General features: G+C 43.3%; 1 protein-coding gene across 6 annotated transcripts in view; it reads right to left on the bottom strand.

Moving 5' to 3' along the window:
* The window catches only part of PDLIM2 (PDZ and LIM domain 2), a 176,056-nt gene that overhangs the window by 134,181 nt on the left and 20,547 nt on the right, over positions 1-21,328 (bottom strand). The window contains exon 1 of one of the 6 annotated variants that reach the window (XM_085633992.1): positions 20,718-20,824. The exons of 2 other annotated variants lie outside the window; for them this stretch is intronic. The gene's annotated coding sequence lies outside the window, so the exon portion shown is untranslated. Of the gene's footprint in view, positions 1-12,104; positions 12,245-20,533; positions 20,825-21,328 lie in introns of those variants that run through there. 3 more of the 6 variants (XM_085633991.1, XM_085633989.1, XM_085633993.1) reach the window with 3 other exon arrangements.

The raw sequence follows: 21,328 nt of genomic DNA, 5'->3' as shown, positions 1-21,328 counted from the left end.
TTGCTTTCATTTCCTTTTTGCCTCCCTCCGTTCCTTCCTTCGTCTGCCTTCCCTGCTTTTTTCCTTCCTTCCCTGGCTTCCTTCCAGACCAATGGCTTTTTTAGATCTATGTTAGCCAAGACATTTTGATTTTACTGAAAGTATGTATAAAATAGTTAATTATAGGGGTTTTCAGCCAGATTTCATCCATTAGTCTGTGATTGTGTCATTCAACCTTTTCTTCCACCCACTACAGCATGCATTAAAGGGCAATGTTAGCCCACTTCAGGCATTGACTGACTTCACTATGAGTTACGGCATGCTGCCTTTTCAAAAGAAGTACATTCACACACATGGTAGTTCCCTTCAGTGCATGGTATACATGGTAATATGTACATTTGTAACACCAGAATAACACGGTTGCATTTACCCAATGTTTTTCTTTAGATTTAATGAGGGCCCAGCAGCTTCCTGAACAATACATTTTTGCAAAATCCATGACAAAACAAATAAAAACATTGCCAAAAGGCTGGCAGTCTTCACTAAATCTATTGGCTTGGCCAATGCTGGTTATTGTTTACATTACTAACCAAAAGTGAAGTAACCATGCAGTGATCCAGTGGATCATCATGTCACACAAAAGAATAATAGCTAAATATCAATCTGGTCAATTGTAAGTCTACCGCAGTTTAAAAAAATAACTTGTTGTGGGATTTCAGATTCAGTTTAAAATCGTTCAACTGCGGTGAGGGGTGGATGAGCTAAAACAATTATCAAAGGAACTGAGCCTGCAGTGGAAAAGGAGGTTCCATTCCAGCTAAAATACTCATTGACAAAGTCACCATAATTGCAAAAGTTATAAAATGAATCATTCACCAAGCCTACCGCCCTAAGCAACTGGATCTTTATTTTAGCTACATTTAAAGAATGTATCTACACTACCTTCCAGTTTATATTTATGTACATTAGTACATTGTGTAATCTGTTAATTTTAGATTATTCAAAAACCTTAATAAAAACTAAAATTTAAAAAACTCGGGGAATGCACATTGTACTCTGCAAAACAAACTTTGGTTGCTATAGACCCATTGCAAAATCCTCTTTCTTGCCAAAGTAATGGAGGGAGCCGCATCAGCACAAATTGGCTCATCTTGGAAAAGAATGGAGTTAAACATTAGCAATCGTGGTCCTGTCCACATTAGGAGGGACCAACACTGCTCGGGCAAAGTTAAAGACCAGATATTGGCAGAGATAGACCTGACCAATCAAATCTTTCTTGTATTGGCCCATCGGCCTCGTGTTACTTTGCCTTAGAGATTTAGAGAGACCATAGGTACTGTAGACAAAGCGTAAAGTGGTTGCCATTGACCATTTAAAGTTGGACAGTTTGATAGTATGTCTGTGTCCTACATCTTGTGGGATGCCACCAAGGTGACATAGTAAGGGTCCTACTGCAGGCAAGGTAATTCTGTACCTCATACATTTGTTTGAGAGTAGAAAATAGTCACTTGGGTGTAGTGGGTTATGATGGCTATGCCCCCACACCACAGTTCACCTACATGATTTACTGGTGGACAGTGGTGTGTGTTTTCATTAGTAAGTGGTTGATCGCCAAGTACTCATCTTCATATTTAACTACACCAAACATACAGAAATCCTAAATGACCATGTCTATCAATCAAGTCTTGGATGGTCTGTGATAGATTGGCTTTGAATGGAAATGCAACTGAATGAATGTAGTTGGGTCCAAAAACTCTCTGATGTACATGTGTTTCACAATCGAGTTCTCCACCATTCCAACAAGAACATACCTGTGGTAAACTTGGATCCTATGTTACCACTGGAGCACCAGGTTATTATAGTTTTTTATTTTTTTAACAATCATAATAATCTCATTAACAGACACGCAATCGTGAGCAAATCAGAGGCAAACTGAAGAATCCTTTACATGAGGTGTGGCCTATGGAACGAAGAGTGTAGCCTAAGACATGTGGACTAGATTTGTTTGCCCAAGGAGTTTATAAACAGAGTATTCCTTCACAAGGAGAATAACTGAAATCAGTAATAAATGAGATATTTAATTCCTTGTATAGCATCCTTATCATGGGCCGATAACAACAATTCCTTTGCCATTTCACGTGTAAACTCTAAATAGTACAATGCGCTCAGATTCTGGACACCTAGTATTTACATATTACCTTTGAATCCAGACACTAAGCACTAGTCCTGTAAACAAGCGACTAGCCCCTTTCTAGCACACATATTAACACAGTAAATACAGGCATGCACAGCCCATTTTATACTTGTATTAGGTCTGGCTTGACAGGAGAGTTGTCTGCTGGTCCTGTTTTTCCCTAATTATTTAATATTATACATAGAATGGGCTTTGGCTCTTCCCAGAGGACTATTCCTCCTCCACCTAATGCTTTTGGTAGTTTGGTGCATCATTCCACCTCCTATGCAGTGCTTGCTTTACAATGCATGAGGAACTGTTGTAATTATCTTGCAAGTTTAATTTTTTTTAAATGTAGGGTTTAACAGCCAGTGCCATTGGGTTGCATAGAGGACAGCAGGACGATTGGCACATTACCTCCTAGTGGCGGGTTTTGTTAATTAATTGACCACAGACTTTAGGTCCTGAAGAAGACCGCTGACCTTGTTAGGCAGATGTAGGACTGCCAAAACATGCTGACTATGATGGGATGACAGGGTTACTAATTTCCCCGGTTTAAATCCCCCGTTTATTTTTTAATCCTATCAGTGCACCCATTAATAAAATAATAGGTTAGGATAGCTCTAGGTAGTTTTAACCTCTTTTTTTCCTACATCTCTGGTTGACGTGGAGTATACTTCAATTTAAATTATTTTCTAAAAAACTTAAAACCCTTGATCCCACTCTCTGTATGGTAGAGCTCACCCTGCACTCATTCGCGTCCAGGGTGTAGGAATCCCGATGATGAAGCATGCCACGTCTCGATGGCAGTGAGGGCCCGGCTTTTCCCAGAGAGATCTCGGTGTAGACTAAAGGCAATATTTGTGATCGTTGCTGAACCCTTATGATGTGTGTGGACTATTTTAAATCTCAAAAGGGCATGGAACTATCACACATTAAATTGCAATCTACTAAATGCACTGCGTATAGAAAGCATTTTTTTTTTTAAATACTTTATTCAGAGCTCCAAATGCAAGCCAGACATATTGGCTTTGCTAATGCTTGTTTTTTTATGGAACTTCTTACTACAGTCATACGGTAAAGGAGTACTGTTAATAATAGGTCTCATTGCCCATCTTTCAACCGCCAAAGGTTGAAAATATGCGCTAGCCTCAATGAGAGTTCAGCCTGTGACCTTCAAGTTCAGCCACTCATCCACTAACAAGCATTAGCTAGGACAACAGGTCTCGCTTATGCAAGAGTTATTGGCTTTGTCAAAATGTTTTAGCCATGTTGTACATCAGTGTGGCTGCTGTTCCGCATGGCTAAAGGCTAGCAGGGTTAAAGGATAGTGGAAAGGGGTGGAGTGTCGTAAAGTGGTGTAGAGTGGAGTGTTATGGAGTGGCGTAAAGTTGAGTGGCGTGGAGTCAGTAGAGTGTGGTATGGTGGAAGGATGTACAGTGGAGGGGTATGGAGTGCTGTGGGGTGGTGTAGAGCATAGTGGGGTAGAGGGTGATGAGTGGAGTAGAGTGTAGTAGATTGTCGAGCATTGGCATAGAATGGACTAGTGTAGGAGAGTGGAATGGCCTAGAGTGGAGATGAGGTTGTAGAGTTGAGTGGCGTACAGTGGAGAGGCAGAGTGGAGTGAAGTGGCACAGAGAAGAGTAGTGTCTTGTAGAATAGAGTGGAGTAAAGTGGCACGAAGTGGCATAGAGGTAGTTGCGTAGAGCACCGTGGAGTAGCGATGTAGAGTGACCGAGTGAAGTAGAGTGTCACAGTGGAGTACAGCATCAGAGTGGAGCATCGTAGAGTGGAGCACCATAGAGTAGAGTTGAGTAGTGTGGCCTGGAGTTAAGTGGCATATAGTAAAGTGTAAATTGGCGGAGAGTGCAGTGACATTCAATTGGTTGAGTAAAGTGGTGTAGAGGGCGTTGGTGTAAAGTGCAGTGACAAAGTAGAGTGACGCAGAGTGCAGTGGCAGAGTAGAATGGTGCAGGGTAGACTGCAGTGGTGTAGAGCAGATTGCTATAGTGTAGAGTGGAGTGGTTCAGGGTAGAGTGGTGTACAGTGCAGTAGCATGGAGTGCAGTGATGCAAAATAGATTAGAGTGGCATGTAGTGATGCAGGGTGTAGAGTGGCACAGAGTTGAACTGTGCAGAGTACAGTGCAGTGACGTAGAGTGGCACAGAGTGGCGCAGAGCGCAGTGGTAGAGATTGGCATAGCGTGCAGTGGCGTAAAGTGCAGTGGTGCAGAGTAGAGTGGCATGAAGTTCAGTGGCAGAGTAGTGTTGTAGAGTAGCGAAAAGTAGAGTGGTGCATAGAGCAGCGGAGCATAGTAGTCTAGAGTGGCTTAGAAACCAGTGTTGTGTCGTGGCGTAGCATTGAAGAGTAGAATATAGTGGCATCAAGTGCAGTGGTGCAGAGTAGTTGGCGTAGAGTGCAGTAGTGTAGAGTGCATTGATTTTCAGTAAAGTGGTGGTTAGTGCATTGGCGTAGAGTGCAGTGGAGTAAAGTATTGCAGAGTAGATTACAGTGGCATAGAGTGTAGAGGTGCAAAGTAGATTGGCGTAGAGTGCAGTGGCATAGAATGCATTGGTTTTGAGTAAAGTAGTGTAGAGTGCATCGGCCTAAAGTGCAGTGATGTAGAGCGGCATAGAGTGCAATAGCGCTGAGTGCAGTGGCGTAGGGTAGATTGTTTCAGAGTAGAGTACAGAGTAGATTAGAGTAGCATAGAGTGGATTGACAGAGTGCAGTGGTACAGAGTAGAGTGCATTGGCGTATAGTGCATTGGCCTACAGTGCATTGTTGCAGAGTAGAGATGCATAGAGTGGAGTGGCTCAGACTGGAGTAATGTAGAGTGCAGTGGTGCATAGTAGAGTAGTGTGGGTTAGAGTGCATTGGCATAGAGTAGAGTGGTGCAGAATAGAGAGATGTAGAGTGAAGTGGCAAAGTGTTGAGTGGTGCAGAGTAGAGTGCAGTGACGTAGAGTGGAGAGGCATAGTGTGGAGTGGTGAAGAGTGGAGTGGCATCTGCATGGTGTGGTAGCACACTGCCACTACAGGCAACACATCTTCAATTGAAATGACCATTACATTTGCACAGACATACAGATTTACTGATATAAAAATAATTGTACAGTGCACAAACGATAATGTGTTGAAATGTCAGCACTTAGTGTATTGAGTTCTTTTGATACTATTGAAATATTCGTTTCCACCACACTTAAGAATTACCCAAAAATATGACTCATTTGTGTTTTTCTAATTCTGAAATATTCTGAAGTGACTTCTCAATTCATTTACAGATATTTAAATGTTGTTGTGAACTATAAAATAATATAACATAGTACAGCCTTCTTCAAGCACCAGCCCCCACTCCCCCAACCAGCATAATTGTCACATAAATCCTCTCACTATGAACTCAGGAGAAAGAAGTAAACACCAAGCTCCCTGGAAGACAGTCGGATATTTGACTTCTGACTTTGAATGCACAGCAAATGTGATGAGATAAGAACAAGATTTAAAGGCCTGTTTACAGAATTCAGGTACTAGTGGACGAATACATTACATGGGATTTGGGGAAGGGAAGAGGTGACCTCAAGCTGGACAGCCTAAAACAAATAGAGCTAGTAAATATGAGTTACAAACCACAAAGCTAATGGTAAGCATTGGGCGGAATGCTTTCCCAGGGAAGCTTTCCGAATGCACCCAAAATGTCATTGGCAAACCAGACAGCTGCACTGTCTGATGGGCTTCGTCATAAAAATCAAGATGTGCTCTCTTTCATACCACATGTTCAACAGGTAAATGAAAAAGTTGTGAAAAGCAACAGCAGTTATATCCTTACTTTGTCAGGCAAAACAAAATGCATGTAAATCAGTGTATCGCATAACGTAGATGGTTTGGATACCCCAAAACTATTTTTCAGAGCACACAAAACCAACTGAATCATTTCCGCCGCTTAACAAATTGCTGCTCTGCAAAAGTCTAATCTTAAACTTAGTAGGCCACAAGCACATCTTTACCGCAGGCGTTTAGGCCAATTAATTTTCAGGATTAGATTCTGTGCCCAGCTAATAAGTCATGACAACATGCATAAACCCGCCGAGTTATCTTGCTGAGATTCTAATGTGGAACGTACAAGTTTACAAACCTTTTAATATTGTTTGTAAACTGCAAAATTGAGGTACAATTTGCAAGTAAAATAACGGGGGAGAGAGTAGTAGGAGAGAGAGAGAGGGGGGGGGAGAGAGAAGGATAGAGAGCTGTGTTTTTATGAATGCGCTGGGATGGGTTGGGAGAAACACAAAAAGCGCAGAGGCACGGATGTGAGGGAGGAAAAGACAGTGTGGGAGGGCAAGAAAGTACGTGTTCAAAGCACGTGTTCAAAGAAAAAGAACAAGCATTGGCAACAGCAACAGGTTTTGGCAATGTCCGAGCTATTGTCATTGTCAACGTGAATGTCTTTTAGGTCGTTTCCTGTAGTAGTCTGTAGGGTTTGTGAGGCAAGCTTTGATGTGGCAGGCAGTTGACAAAAGTGCGCAAAGCTATTGATGAACATAGCTACCATCTCTGACTTAGTGGCCATCTCTGACTTGCAGGATTTTCCATTCATCTCAAAGAAAGACGTGATCGACAACCAAGGATACGAACCTGCACACATTTGGTATTAAAGAAAAAAGTAAGGTACTCTTTACATATCATAGCGGAGAGATAAAACACCCCAAGGAACAGCGTCTAGAAGTGGGGGCGATTGGGAGAAGGAAAGAAGCACTAGTCCATTCAGCATCAACTGCAGGGGGGCCTATGAAAGTGACCCACATTAGTGAGCGTGGATGCTGTCACGCAATGCAATACCTCGAGTGAGACCTGCGTGGAAGAACCTTTGTCTTCAATAGAAGTCGCCAGACTTTAATATACCCATAGGTCTGGCCAAGACGAGCATTGCAATGGTTACTTTTTGAATGCGTTATTTCAAACGTAAGCCACAAAATTATAATGAAAACAGAAAATAAAACATGCTTTCTCCTAAACATGGCCACCACATAATTGCAATAAAGATGGTAAATTAACATTTAAAAATTTTAGGAAACTAACGGGTACTCCACAGAGTAGTCCGTTATTGCCTCTGAGATACGAGCTCGGCAGGAAAGAAATCTCGGAAATGGGCAAACTACGACCAATTTTATATTGGCGTAGGTTATGGACCACACCTGAGCTCACTCACTATGCGGCCGGGTTCACTGACGTTATTAAAGCAGATTGCTTTAATAGAATTAGATGGTTCAAATTATTAAAACTTGCACTATCTGAACTAGGCCTGAATGCACTATGGTCCGACCCAGCTGGGGCATCATTTCCTAATAAGACAACCCTAAAAAATATTTTTGGGGAAAATGTTGCTAATAAAAGTTTGCTCAGTATCAACTGTGGGTCCATGACTGCTAGTTTTCTTGAGGTTAAACTGTACCCCATGTATGAACTGTATTGGGATTATATATCCAAACCTTTGGATAGGAAACTGCTTTTTCAACTAAGGGCGGGCTCTCTTCCTCTTCGTAACCTAACATCTAAGTGGAGGGAAGGAGGTCCAGCAACATGCCCAGCTTGTGAGGTAGGTAATGAAACACTTGGACATTTTTTGTTCTCCTGCAAACCATACTCTACTCCAAGGCGTGTTTGGTTGGCACCTATGTGTAGGAACCTGGGTACTAAAAGTAGTATGGTGGCTTTGCGCATAGTTATATCGACTACATTAACTTGGATCATAATTGCCACCGCTAAGTATCTGGGGTGGGCATGGATAATCAGGCAGAGATTGCTAGTCCGGTGACTACTCTCTGCCTAGACGCTCAGAGACTGCTAGAGTACTGTCTATTCTCTGTTCAGTGTAATTTATCGTGTCATCTGGAAAAAATTTTAAACGATTCTTTTTTAGTATAAAGATTTTACAAATTATACTTAATTGTATCATCAACATCAATGAACTTTACACCTGTGAAATGAAATTCTAAATGGTTCTTTTATTAGTACAAAGATTTTATAAACTGTACTTAATTGCATTATCAATATTAATGAATTTTATTCCTGTGATTATGTATATTTCTTTTCTGAAAATAATTTGTATTCTTTTTAGAAAAGTGCGTATGTCAATATGACATCTCAGATTTAATTGTTTTTTATTATATGTTTGTATGTTTGCTTTTATGAGTAACACTCGAATAAAGCACTTTTTTTTTTTTTTATTGAATTGGTAAATTAACAAAAATATTCGTTGATGTGGCTGTTTTAACATTTTTCTTTTCTTAAGCAAAAGTGTTTCAGTTGTGCCATGTATTTTATTCATATTGTTCTTGTGAAGAAGACGAAACTAAATGATCTCGCAATGCCACAAACAGCAACTTTAAAAGGCACACAGAAAATAAATACCATCCAACCTGGCACCCAAAGTGCAGGCAAAATAAAGGACTTAATTAAAATAAAATTTGAACCAGCTTTGTCACTGAGAAGAAAGGAACTATTTTTAGACAGATGTGAATAACCAACAACAACTTTGTGTGGTCACTCAAAGTGAAGAGAGCCTATGGGCAAAGTGGGCTGACCCATTGCTCCGTTCTTCATGCTACGGCGTGAGGAAAAAAAAGTAAATGTCAATTTAACAGACCAGTGTATGAAGCCTGCTGACGAAACGCCTCTCCACGTATGTATATTCTACATTATTTTTTTTAAGAACACAGTACTCAAAGACAAGACCTAAAAAGTTGTTGCCCGAATACGTGCATTGGTAGGATGCAAGTCATCCAATCAAAAGAATGGTAAAGAAGCTATTCTCCAGGGGAGGGACAAACAGAAGCGGAGGAAGGAATGCAAATGAATAGGCAAGCAAGCGAATGACAGAGACAAGAAACCCAAACAGGGGCAAGCAATGGGCTGGCACAAAGCCCAACATGAGCTTTTCTATGGTCCAAAAGAGGTATTCACAAACAGACCGCCACAGGCTGTCTGAGGTCAAAACCTAAAAAGGTTCAAGACCACTGACCTAGACCTACAATGCATTAGATATACTGTGCCTTCATGACACACCTTCATTTCCTTCCTTGTTCCGAAGACCGGATGCAGCGCATCTTTAGCAATTTCTGCCATTTCTTTTTCTACTCGTATATATTGCTTTCTTATCTGAGGTCAGCTCATGGAGACTCGGCTGATCTTCAGCCCCTCTTCCTCTAAGTGCCATGAATTTGTATTATTCAATATAACACCTGACAAAGAGTGCTAACTGATAAGTCATCAATACAGCAAGCACAATGAGGACTGCAGTAGCCTCATCTCCCACACATGGGTGTTTTGATGTGCCTTAAGACAGCGAAACATTGGCGAAGCCAATAGCCTTCGCCTTTATTACACGAGTGCCAAGCTATTGGCTTTGCCAGTGGTTGTTTGTAAAGCATTGTTTAGAAAAGTAAAAGAGAAAAACTTTTATTTCAAAGTATTTTATTAATTTTTACAAACAAGTACATTCGCATTTTCATTATGGGGTTCCAGATAAACGTAGTTGGTGTTGCAGTAAATTACAGGTACTGTGATGTACACGTTCAGCTGAGCCCCTCTACGTTGAGTTGCTGGAGATTTAGAGACAGGATAGTAAAAAGAGAGAAGATAGGAGAGAAAGAGTAAAGATAGGGTACAAGAAGTGTTCTATCGCTATACACTTTTAAATGCTGGAAGAAAAACAAATACATATCTTAAGTATCTTAAAACTGAACATCAAATTCAATATCTTGAATCTTTATAAACTGCAAGGTTTGTTTTTCAAGCACTTTTCATGCAGGAAATTATAAAACAGAATGTAAACAACCTATTGTAAGCGATTCAGACTTAAACCAGGAGGATTAGATGCAGATGCTCAAAAGAACATATGAGCTGTTTAAGTTTGTGAGTAGTTGTGAGAGTTTATAAGAAAATGCTTTCAGTTGTCAACTTGGACTGGAATAAATGTTCCAGTTATTGGGCGCTCTATAGCAGCCCAGGGAGAAAATGTATGTGCCTGCAGTAGAAGAGACATCTCCTGTCCAGTCACACTAAATTCACATTTTTGCTTTAAAAAAAAAAATCATCAAGCTGAGGAGAGTGCAGCAGCCCCCTTCTCCCAGTACCATTAGTTTGGGCTTTTACAGGGGATGAAAGATTTATTTATTTATTTATTTTTTTAAACACAGGTTGATAAAAATCCACTCTTAAATGTAACCTTTGCCGACGATGACTGGAAAGAGGCCTGCGTGGCCCCCAGGGAGCTTGCAATAGCTGCGTATGTTAGAGGTGAACTACTTCCATGCGACCTGTTTATTCCCCTCATGTATACAGCAGATGTTCCTTGATGCCCATCCTCTATGATTGCGCTGTAGACTACCAGCTGCCGATCTTTTCCATATGGCGTGGAACTGTCCCAGACTCAGACCCTTCTGGGATGGGTGATTGCGGTGGTACAGGGACACCCAATTGAACTGACCCCCAAGATAACCTTGCTGAAACTGGTAGAGGAGCTGGGAGGCCCCCGTGTGGAACAACTTTTCATAGGTATGGCCTGCTTAGTGGCCAAACGAGACATAGCTTGTTTGTTAAAACAGTCTACGCCTCCCTCACTATCAACCTGGTGCACTCGAGTAGATTGGTGTGCACAGCAAGAAAAGCCCATTTATAAGGGCCAAGGATATCCTCAAAAGCGTGAGATGGTATGGGGAATACGGTGGGCTTATCGCGGTCTATCTCTATGAGTGGGCTGACCCTTGCATGGGCCGCTATCTATTTTATTGCAGAGCTGAACAGCCACATTGTTTCTCTTTCTCCCGTTTCAATATTTGTAGCGTATGGATGACTCTCGCTGTATCCATAAACGAAAGAAAGTGGGTTATAAAAAAAACATTAAACCTTTGCAACAAAAAAAATATATATACACCTGTTGCTGTACTTCATGAACGTGCCGGGAGTTGTTGAGGTAAACACAAAGAAAGCAGGGATGGGGGGGGGGGGGGGTGCTGTGGGGAACAAACTATGAGGGAGAGAGCAAGAAAACACATGCCCTTCTATGGAGTGTTCAAGCCATCAAATGTTGCAAACAAACTTTGCTTCAGGAGAGCGACAGCCACAATAAGAGGAAGGAAAGCCATGGAATAAGAAGCAAGTGAATGAGCCTCACACACTGAGGTGCTGGGGGTAAGAAGGAGACCTTGTGATCTCACAGCAGGGCTGGGGAAATAAGAGTGGAGGTAGCAGTCACTTCCACAGGAGAGAGAAATATAACAGCCAAGCCAAAGACTCGCCACAAGCATGGAGGCAAACATCTCTCGCAGCAGATGTGTGGGGTAGCCACCATCTTGTTTTCTGAGGGTTTCTCCTGTCCTGGAAATATACCCTTGGTGTTTATTTCTTTCATCAGCTAATTCAGGATGCTCACTATTGTCACACTAAGATCTTACATTTTGTGAAAGTAAGGCACACGCGCATACAGCAGTACTGCTTTCTGGAAATGATATAACTTTATCACAGTATTACATTTTGGGGAACAGACCTTGAAACCAGGTACAACCTAGCCCCATCCCCACTTCACCCGAAGGAAATATCCAGGCCAGTTTTTATTGTAACCGCAACAGCTTTTTAAAAAAAAAATTCTAAAGACTTCCAAGCTTAGCAAAAATTACAGTAGGGGAGTACATTCAAAAAGTGATTGCCCAAGAGCACCAGTGCTTAATTTGTGCCGGTGCTTGCCGGTGCTTAGCACCGGCACTTAATTATCAGGGCCGGGTCTACACACGTTTAGTGCACGTAATTGATTTTATAGTAATTACGTGGCACAGCGTGAGTGCTGCACTGCTGCGCTACCGTAAGTTGCTGTTACTGTTAGTGTTACGTTTGTTATGTACTGCTTCACGACTCAGTCACTCCACACGAGTCACACGTTCAAGTTAGTTCTCACTTACTTTGTTTTTCTAGTATGATCTCATTGATCTGAATCTCTTGAATGCAGCGGCTGTGGCTCAGTGTTGCCGGCCCGGTGGGCGGAACACTGAATTGGGCAGGGCTTTGGTGACGGTCTCTGCGGGGGTTGGGGCTGTGCGCGGCAGCAGGCAGCGTGCGCAGATATTTTTTAGGTTGGAATGCGCGCGCATTCGCTGCTTTTTGCCACCACGCCCCAGCATACCCGCACGGACAGCACCTCACCGACTCATCGTGGACTGGGTTCTTCAACCGGCTGCTCTGGCTAGTGAGGGGCGAGCGCGATCTTGACGACGTTGGTTACCACTACCTAATTACTTACAACAGGCAGCACACCACCAGGTGAGGCACGGCCTGGTGGTAGGACTAATCATGAGTTAAAATAAATAAAGGTGCGCAGCCTAAGCAGCACGCACCAGTGTGAGAGCTAGGCAGGCAGGCCAGGGCCTGATCAGTTAATGAATCTGCGCAGCAGCCTGCCTAACAGTAACAGAGTCGAGTGATTATTATCTGCATGCTAGGAGAAAATTATTTTATCAATGCTGTCTGATTGACCAATGACAGATTTTTCAATCAATGTGTCTGACATTTTAGTTAATGTTTTGCTTATTGCTGCAAGAACTGGGTAAGTTGGAGGCACGTGAATATGTACATTATTTAGTGTAGACGCATGGTGTTAGTAAAAGTACTTTAGGTTTTGATGCCAGGGGCTGTGCCTGCGTCTGAAACTGAGTCTAACTCTTTATCTGGACTGGGTCAGTAATCGAATCCAAGTCACAACCATAGCCTTTAATTCTTTGATTAAATCGAGGTTGCATAATAGTTGCCTGTGTCTATGTGGGTGCTTCTGGTGGTAGTGGAGGTTAGGTTGTATTCCAAAACTTCTTCCCTACCGGAAACTGGTTCATTAACTGAAACTGAACTGAACTTATTTGAGTTGTTATTAACATGGAATTCTTCAGCTGTGATGTCACTTTTATACTAAGCACTAGAAGACGAAATACGGGGAGGTGTAGGCAAACTTTTCTGCTGGTGAAGAGAAAAGCAGGATATTATTTTTTGTTGCTTCGTCTTAATTTCTTCTGGAGCTGGTTGGGGCGTATGTGAACAGCCTTCCCATGCCTCTCATTACTCTCATTACTTAAATTGGTATCCATTAAGTCCTGCATCAGGGCCATTTTCGGTGCTCTAGTCTTCAGGCTTTATTATGTGGAGCGCAAGCATCAAAGACCCATGTAAAGGGCTTACTACGAAAATAAAGATATAGTTATTTGAACTTGAAGACCTTGAAAAAATGATCCCTGAGATTAAATGATTGCTCCCCTAATGTAAGATAATTTTGTGCACTGGATCCCAAATTGTTATATGATATGCCGGAGTCTGTATAGCATATTTAGCTCAGTCTTGTTGTTGAAATCACTATTCTCCAGTGTCTCCTTGTATGGCCCTTTTGTGGACCTCATTTGTGCTGCTGCTAATGTATAGAATGCTCAATAGCAGCGCGCCCCCACATGAATTACTATGCGTAAGAAGTCTCTACTGGCACAAATTTTTTTTTAAATGGAGGTCATCAGCTCATCAATTCAGGATTTCCAACACAGCACAACTCTTAAACACTTTTACATTTCAAATCTCTTTCCCCATGAATTAAGGACAAAGCATTAACCCTTGAAGTCCGAAAGATGTGCCCATCTAGTCATTCCGGCTGAATTGCATAGTGCAAAACAGTAGAATCATTCTGGGGATGATTCCCAGCTTTCCTGCTAAACCGAATCATGTGATCTTAGGCAAAGAGAGAGACCATTGTCGGCGCTGGGTTCTTGCTGCTTATTTTTGTGCATGGGCTTGCGATAGACGTGGGTGAGATGCTGAAAGTCTGAGGAGCTTGCACGTGAGGCGAAGGCAAAGGATGAGACATATGGAAGCAGGTTCGAATCCATGGGCTCAGCTTTGAATTCTGGCAAATCTGGATGTGCATGGTAAAAAAAGTGTAACGCAAACTGCGTCTGCCTGTTGTGAAGTGCTCCTTTGTCTGTCCATGTCAGGGTTCGCACCATGTAAACCTGCAAAAAATAAAATGTGGTTCGGCTTTTCCCCCCTGCGCTAATTTTATGTCCCCATAGATTAAGGACAAAGTGTTAACCTTTGATGTCAATGCAAAATACACATCTAATTATAATTGGTGAATTGCAGAGCTTGAAAGTGGAGAATCTGGCTTTCATGCTTGACCAAATGTTGTAATCATAGGCAAATTCTTTACTTCATGGAGCAAAACACCTTTTTGTTCAGTTTCACTTTGAGCGCTCCTTCAAAAAACATGAGTTCAGGATGTGCGCTGCACAAACATTTCTCTTGCCTTTGACTTAGCCTTATTAGCCTATGTTGCTCCATCAGTCAATATCTAGGCCACATTATGGGGTACATATCACTGGAGCCAATGGTGGAAGTGGGTGGAGCCAGTGGTGGAAGTGGGTGGAGCCAATGGTGGATATGGGTGGAGCCAGAAAAGTGGGTGTTGGCCTCCTACGAAAACATTTGAGCACCTGCACTTCTTATTTTACGAATTAAGCACTGAAGAGCACACAGTTTAGCCAAACGGGGAGACTGGGATTAAAAGTCATGTCTTCTCGTTCCACACTTACCAACTAACCCACTAGATCACCACTGGGGTGGTTTATATCTTTCAAAAGGCCTAATCTAGAGGAGGTGGTTATAAAATGAAACTTCAAAACTCTCCCGTGACTTAACCCATGGACCCCAACAGAAGTCTTCTGGTGTGTCCGCAGACGTAGAAAGTCCTGCGAGGCGATCACGAAAAGTTGTCCGCCCGACATATTCGGACCACAGGATGGCCGGAAGTGACAGTTAGGCCTCCGCGCCGAGAAGCGCGTGCGGCCTGTACCGGGGTTTCATATCGGAGATGAGGAATGAATGAAACGGAAGTAGCAGCCGCCCGTTTCAGCTTTGAAGCCTTCGAAGCGAAATCTCGCAGTTCTACCCCGTGTGCTGTAAAATCACGCGAGTTCTCGGGAGACTTAACAGTGATGGTGCCTTTTTTTTTCCAAATCATGAAATCAACTGTATATTGAACTGCAGTGAATGACTTCCATGTTGCACAGCACTTTTCCGCGAAACACAAAGGAAGTGACAAGTTCAAGGGAGTGTTTGCTTTGGGGGAGGATAGAGACACGAGATGTGTTGCTCATATATATATATATTTTTTTTTTTTTAAATAAAAAAAAATTAGTTCCAATGTTCTGAATAAGCAAGCTTGCATAGCATACCTCACCCAACGGGTGTCACATCTCAGGTAGCTTCAGAGGCTCTGCACGAAACCTTTGGTCACATCACTTATGGACCCAGGCAAAAGAAAATAAATCCCACAAACTGGACTATAATCAATGGCACTTAAATTAAGTAGAAGGGGTGGGCCAAATTATGCGGAAGGGTGACTAAATTATGGAGCAAGAAACGGCAAAAAGCGGCACATTTTGCGCAAGTGTAACCGCATTATTTTGGCATTGTTGCACTGTCAACACTATCTGGGCAAAGGCTTAACCTCATTAGTACCACTCTACAATAGTTACTGTCAGCGTATTAATAGACAGTGACTGGTGTTTTGCACGTACTTATAGAGTTATCACACTTGCCACATATTTCTAAATCTGCAAATTAATGTGCGAATTTCAACAACAACAAAATGTTTCAAAGGTTACGGATCAAAGGTTATTTTAAAAGTGCCACGTACTGTGTAGCACCGCAGCAGACCCCTTAGCAAAGGTTAATTGGTCCCTTTGTAGCTACCAAATGCTGTGCTAATAAGGTCGAACCTTTGCTCAGTACCAGTTTGTGTTAAAATGACAAAATAGCAAATACTTCCATAAAAAAGTGCTACATTAGGTTGCATAATTTGCCTTTTCTTGATCCATAAAAAAGTCAACCCTGCTGCATAACTTGGTCTTCCACTCATGCATAATTTGAGTGGTCCTGCCTAGAGACACTTCGTATAGTCAGGGAGCTGCGGGAACACAATTCAACCAGTATATTGTTGGTATGGCCGGAATGGTTTTATGCTGGCGTTTAGGGTGAACACAATACTCGTGCTCTGTTACAGGTGTTATTAAACGCCTAATTATTACTATATCGTTTTATAAAGCGCATGGCTACCCAACAGGGTTTCCCAGTGCTAGATAAATACCAAAGACAATACAGAGAAAGTTAAAAAAGCCAGGTCTTCAAGAGTTACCGAAACGCATGAAGAGATTTTCAAGATCTCATCAAGGCAGGTAAGGAGTTCCACAATTTGGGGGGCAAACTTTAATTGCTGCATGCAGGCTAAATGCCAGTCTGAGTATCTCTTGGCTAGAGGACTGTTTGACCAATAGCAAGGAGGATTTCGAGGTATCCCATTTCAGGTGTCCTACATGAGCTAAGTGAGCTTTTAGCGTCTCCTGGGCTCTGCCCTTTCACCGGTGTTTTCATTTTTCATCTTCTCCCATCGGCCTAACTTGTACGTTAATGTACAGTTACAATACTGACTTCCAATTAATTTCCATATGAAGTCCTTCATCTGACTTTGCCGTCCAGCCACAGATCACTACACAGCCACAAACTGGCTTGAGAAGAAAGCATCCAAAATCTCGCTCTAAAGTTATTCAGGGTTGACAGTGTTGCAGTTCTGTGAAATTGCAGAATTTGTCAAATTTGCATAACTTTGCCCGCCGGCAATATTTCAGCCAAAAAAAAAAAAATTTTGCAGTAGAATTCTCTCATATCTTATGATTTACAGGAGAGTTATGCTACGAAACATAGATGCTGTGAGTATATTTCTCCTGCAAAGACTACTTATTTAAAGTTAAACTTAGAGATGTTTTTAAAAACTTCTTCATGTGGGTGAAGTCCAGCTTCACTTCGGGTCACCAATGCTGTTATCGCCTGACTTTAGGCGATCTCTTCATGCTAGTGGGGTCATTGTCCACTTTTGGCCAAACTGGTCAGGAACCTGGGGCTACGCATCAAAGAAGATCTCTTACCTCCTCATCCGTCTTCCCTTTGACCTGTATGTGAGGACTGGGATTACAAAATCTAAGACACAGTGTAATGAAGATTACCAGAAAGTAATCAGGACAAGACCTCACTCCTCACACCTTTAAGACAGTTATTTTCCTTCTTAGGCTGACCAGGTAAATGGGACCCGTGCTGACTTTTACCCGCGTCACCGGCAGCATTACTCTGATCATACCTGGAGCGGAATATGCGAATAGCGCATGAGTGGGTCTCCCAAGCGGTTTAGCTCCAGCGCAGCTGTACAAGTATTCAAGCCCCAATGTACAGTCCACTGTGCCAGTTCCTACACTGTGCCGCCGGCGCCCTCATGCTGTGCCTTCAAAGCTCAGTAATCAGACGGCTGAAGGGAGGTCCTCTTTCACCTCACATTGATCAGCTACACCCAAGAGGATTACTAGCTATTCAGTAGAAATCTCAAAAGTCTTCTCTTACCAACACAAAGTGCCCACCATTATGTGCGGCGTGTACAATCAGTTACTAGGACGACTCTTGGGGTGGTAGGCTACTACCCAAGAGAGCAGCTATCACTGCTAACCTCGCCACAACACAAACACACAATAGGATCAAAGCAGAAGTTTATAATCTAAACTGTATCAGCAGATAAGAAACTCCACGGTAAGAAACTCCAGCGGTATTCGTACAAGCGACTTGAGACCCTTGCGGGTGAGTAGTGCACTATACAAGTATCAAATTTACATTTAATTTATTTACATTTTCCACGCAGCAGACATTCTCAAGCTCAACATAACAGGTATCAAGCTTAGAACAGAAAAGGTTCTCAGGCTTATGGTAGCAGAAACCCATCAGAGCAGAGGTTTATAACCTCACCCTAAAGGAAATCACAAGTAGTGGATGATCAGAAGCAACCATAAATTAAGTTCAGAGATGAAGCACTCAAACTCGACATGGTGCAAGCATTTAGACTCCTGAGCACAGAAGCTCACCAGAACAGAACCTTACCATAGAAAAACCTCTCCATACCATAAGCTCAGCATAGCGGCTCGCAAGCTCACTGACGCACTGGCTCTTAATTCCACCAAAGCAGAAGATCAGAGGCTCATCATAGCACAAGCTTTCAGCAGAACCTTACCTAACACCACACCACAGAAACTCACAACTCACTATTGCAGAAGCTTAAAACAGAAGATGTTCACAATAGCACCATAGCTCACAAGCACACTACAAGAACAGTGTGAAGGTTACCAGAGCAGACGTTCATAACTCAAAGCATAAGACCACAAGCTCGCCACAGAAGAAGCAAGGCTCACAGTAGAAAAACATCTAAATTCCAACATGACCAGAGTTCACAAGCCCTCAACGCTCAACAGCTTCTTCACTACTGCCGGTTCTTCTTTGAACAGCTTCCCACAAGATGACTGACGGAAGGGCTCAATGTTATCTAGAAAGGGTAGAGCCTAGCATGCAAAGGCTACGAAAGCCTTTTGTAATAACCGGTTCAGCAAGTACTATCCCTCTCCGCTTGGTATGTAAATACTTTATTTAACTGATATTTTTACTTGCATGCTAATAAAAGTCCTATCTGCCTTACAAGTTATATAGCACATGCTAGTCATTGAGTTTATCATGTTATTTACTATAGAATTACGTGTCTAGGTTTCTAACCTAAAAGTGGAATTTCATACAGTAATTATCCCAGACTCCTTTCACCCGTGAAGAGGTGCTATCAAATGATTCCATCCCTTGGAGCCTCACAGAAGGTGCAGTATTATATACATCTTCATATATTCATATGGATGAGTCCGGTCATCAGCATGTCACCTCTTGTTGACAGCTGCATTGACTGAATTCTTAAAAGCCTCATAAGGTGATCACAGAAGAAGCGAGCCAAATGTCGTGGACTTAAGAGCATTCAGCCCATTCTGAGATACATGGTGCTCTACCAAGCTCGTCAATAGATGTTGGGTTCACCAGAGCATTAGCTCACAAGTTCATAGTACAAGAAGCTTGTGAGGTCTTTGCTGGAGAATCTCACATGATCACCACTGCAGAATCTCAGGAGATGACCAACTCTCCACAGGAAAAGGTCTCTACAGCAGAAGCTCACAATCTCACCACAACAAACGTCCACAAGATCACCACGGCAACAATTCACGAGATAAATGGAGCAGAAGCTCATCACAGCAGAAACTCAGCAGATCAGAAGCTCGCTCACATGCTTACCGAAGTACAAGCTTGCCACAACAGACGTTCACAAATTCACCACAGTAAGCAGTAACTTATTATAGCAGAAGTTTGCCAAACAACAAGCTTACAGGCTTAAAAAACATAGAAGCTCACCACAGACGTTTATAAACACAAAACAGCAGAAGCCGGTCATTGCAAAAACCCTACAAGTCAACGACAGTTGAAGTTTACACGATCACCGCTGCAGAATTCACAAGCTCATCACTGAAATTCACTATAACACCTCGTCAGGGGTAGCAAGCACTATATACATGCAAACCCTTTTCCCCCCTCTTCTAACCCTCCACTATCCTTCTCAATCCAAATAACTGAATAACATTTCCACCACTCAAATTACTTTCATATTTCACTGTACTAATTCACCCCTAATCCTTTATGGGTCCCGGAGTAGCGTGCTACTCGACAAAAAAGCACTTTGACGCCTCGTCAGGGGTAGTAAGCGCTATATAAATGCAATTACAAAGTACAAGCGTGCAATTTCATCACAGCAAAAGCTCGCTAGTTCTCTTTATCAGAAGCTCACAGGCTTGCCACAAGAGAAGTAGACATGCTCACCACCAGTCTAGTAGCGAAACGAATGTTCAAGGGGACCCCCTGCAATATACACGGGGGCCCCCATCTCCGGATTTATTCTGGAGCGCTCAAGCATAGGTACTGTTCCGAGACCCCCCGCACCGCGGGGGTTGCGGGGGCCTGTGTTACGCCCCTGCACCAGTCACTACATCATAACTCTCAAAGTCAACTAAACGGAATCTATACACTACAAAAACCCACTGTGATATCAAGGTTGCCGCAGAATAAGGTCACACCACGGCTAAAAGTAACGACCATTTGTTTCAATAAAGGAGAAACTCACAGCCTTACCCACTGTACACCTCCTCAGAACACCCTCCCAAACTCACCACAGCCTGTGCAATAAATATCTCGCGTGCTGAGTGAGCAGATTGTAGCGGGCTCACCTACAGACAGTCAGAGCAGATGACGGAATGGCACGTGACCTTCACACAGAACCCAATTGTTCGGTTTACAAAGCAGTACCCCAGATACCAATGGCAGGAATTTGCATTGTGTTCCAATGATCCTTCACATCACGCACACATACACATATATAAAGGAGCGAACATACCAGGGCCCGCCCTACCTACTTTCCACCGGCACTGGTCTGCACGTGACCCTCTCTCAAAGTCCTACCGGCCTCTCGAATGCCCCCGCAGGGCCGCCGGGGAGAGGAGCTGTCCTGATGTGAGTGACTCTGCCCCGGCGCCACCGGCCTGTCACTGAGAGCCCCCAGGGTCTCCTCTCTCCCGTGCCAGGCACTCACTCACCCGTCTCCCTGCAGAAGTCTGGGCGCCAGAGCAGCTGAGGAAAGAAGAACGAGAGGAGCCTGCCCTGCCCTGCCCTGAGGGTGCAGAGACACACCCTCCTTCTGACCTCCCACCCAGCAGTCACTCCCCACTTGTCTCACTTCCCTCTTTCGCCTGTCTGTGCTCACGTCTTATCCTAAACCCTGCATTTTACACCTCAGGCACTCGCATAGCAGGGCAGTCAAGCGCTGGGGGCAGTATCGGGTGCTGGCTGGGTAGGACAGAGTCAGGCGCGGGTGGGCAGTATCCGACGCTAGCTCTGCAGGGTAGTGTGAGCTACTCTATCCGGTGGGCTGTTAAAGGCACTGGTTGGCGCTGTCGGGTGGTCTTGTCGATGGGCAGAGTTAGCGGCTGGCTCTAGAGGGCAGTGCCGCCTGCTGACGTTTGAGGACGGTCTCGGACAGTGGTTGGCAAAGTCACGCTCTAGTGCGCCAATGTCAAGCGCCGGCTACGGAGGACAGTGGCAACCTCTGTATGAGGTGGGCAGTGTCAAGCGCCGGCTACGGAGGACAGTGGCAAACTCTGTATGAGGTGGGCAGTGTCAAGCACCTGCTACGGAGGACAGTGGCAAC

The sequence above is a fragment of the Triturus cristatus genome, chromosome 11 (assembly GCF_964204655.1).
Source record: "Triturus cristatus chromosome 11, aTriCri1.1, whole genome shotgun sequence".
Lineage (NCBI taxonomy): Eukaryota > Metazoa > Chordata > Amphibia > Caudata > Salamandridae > Triturus > Triturus cristatus.
The sequence above is the reverse complement of the archived record's forward strand: the minus strand, read 5'-3'. Positions and strand labels throughout refer to the sequence as shown.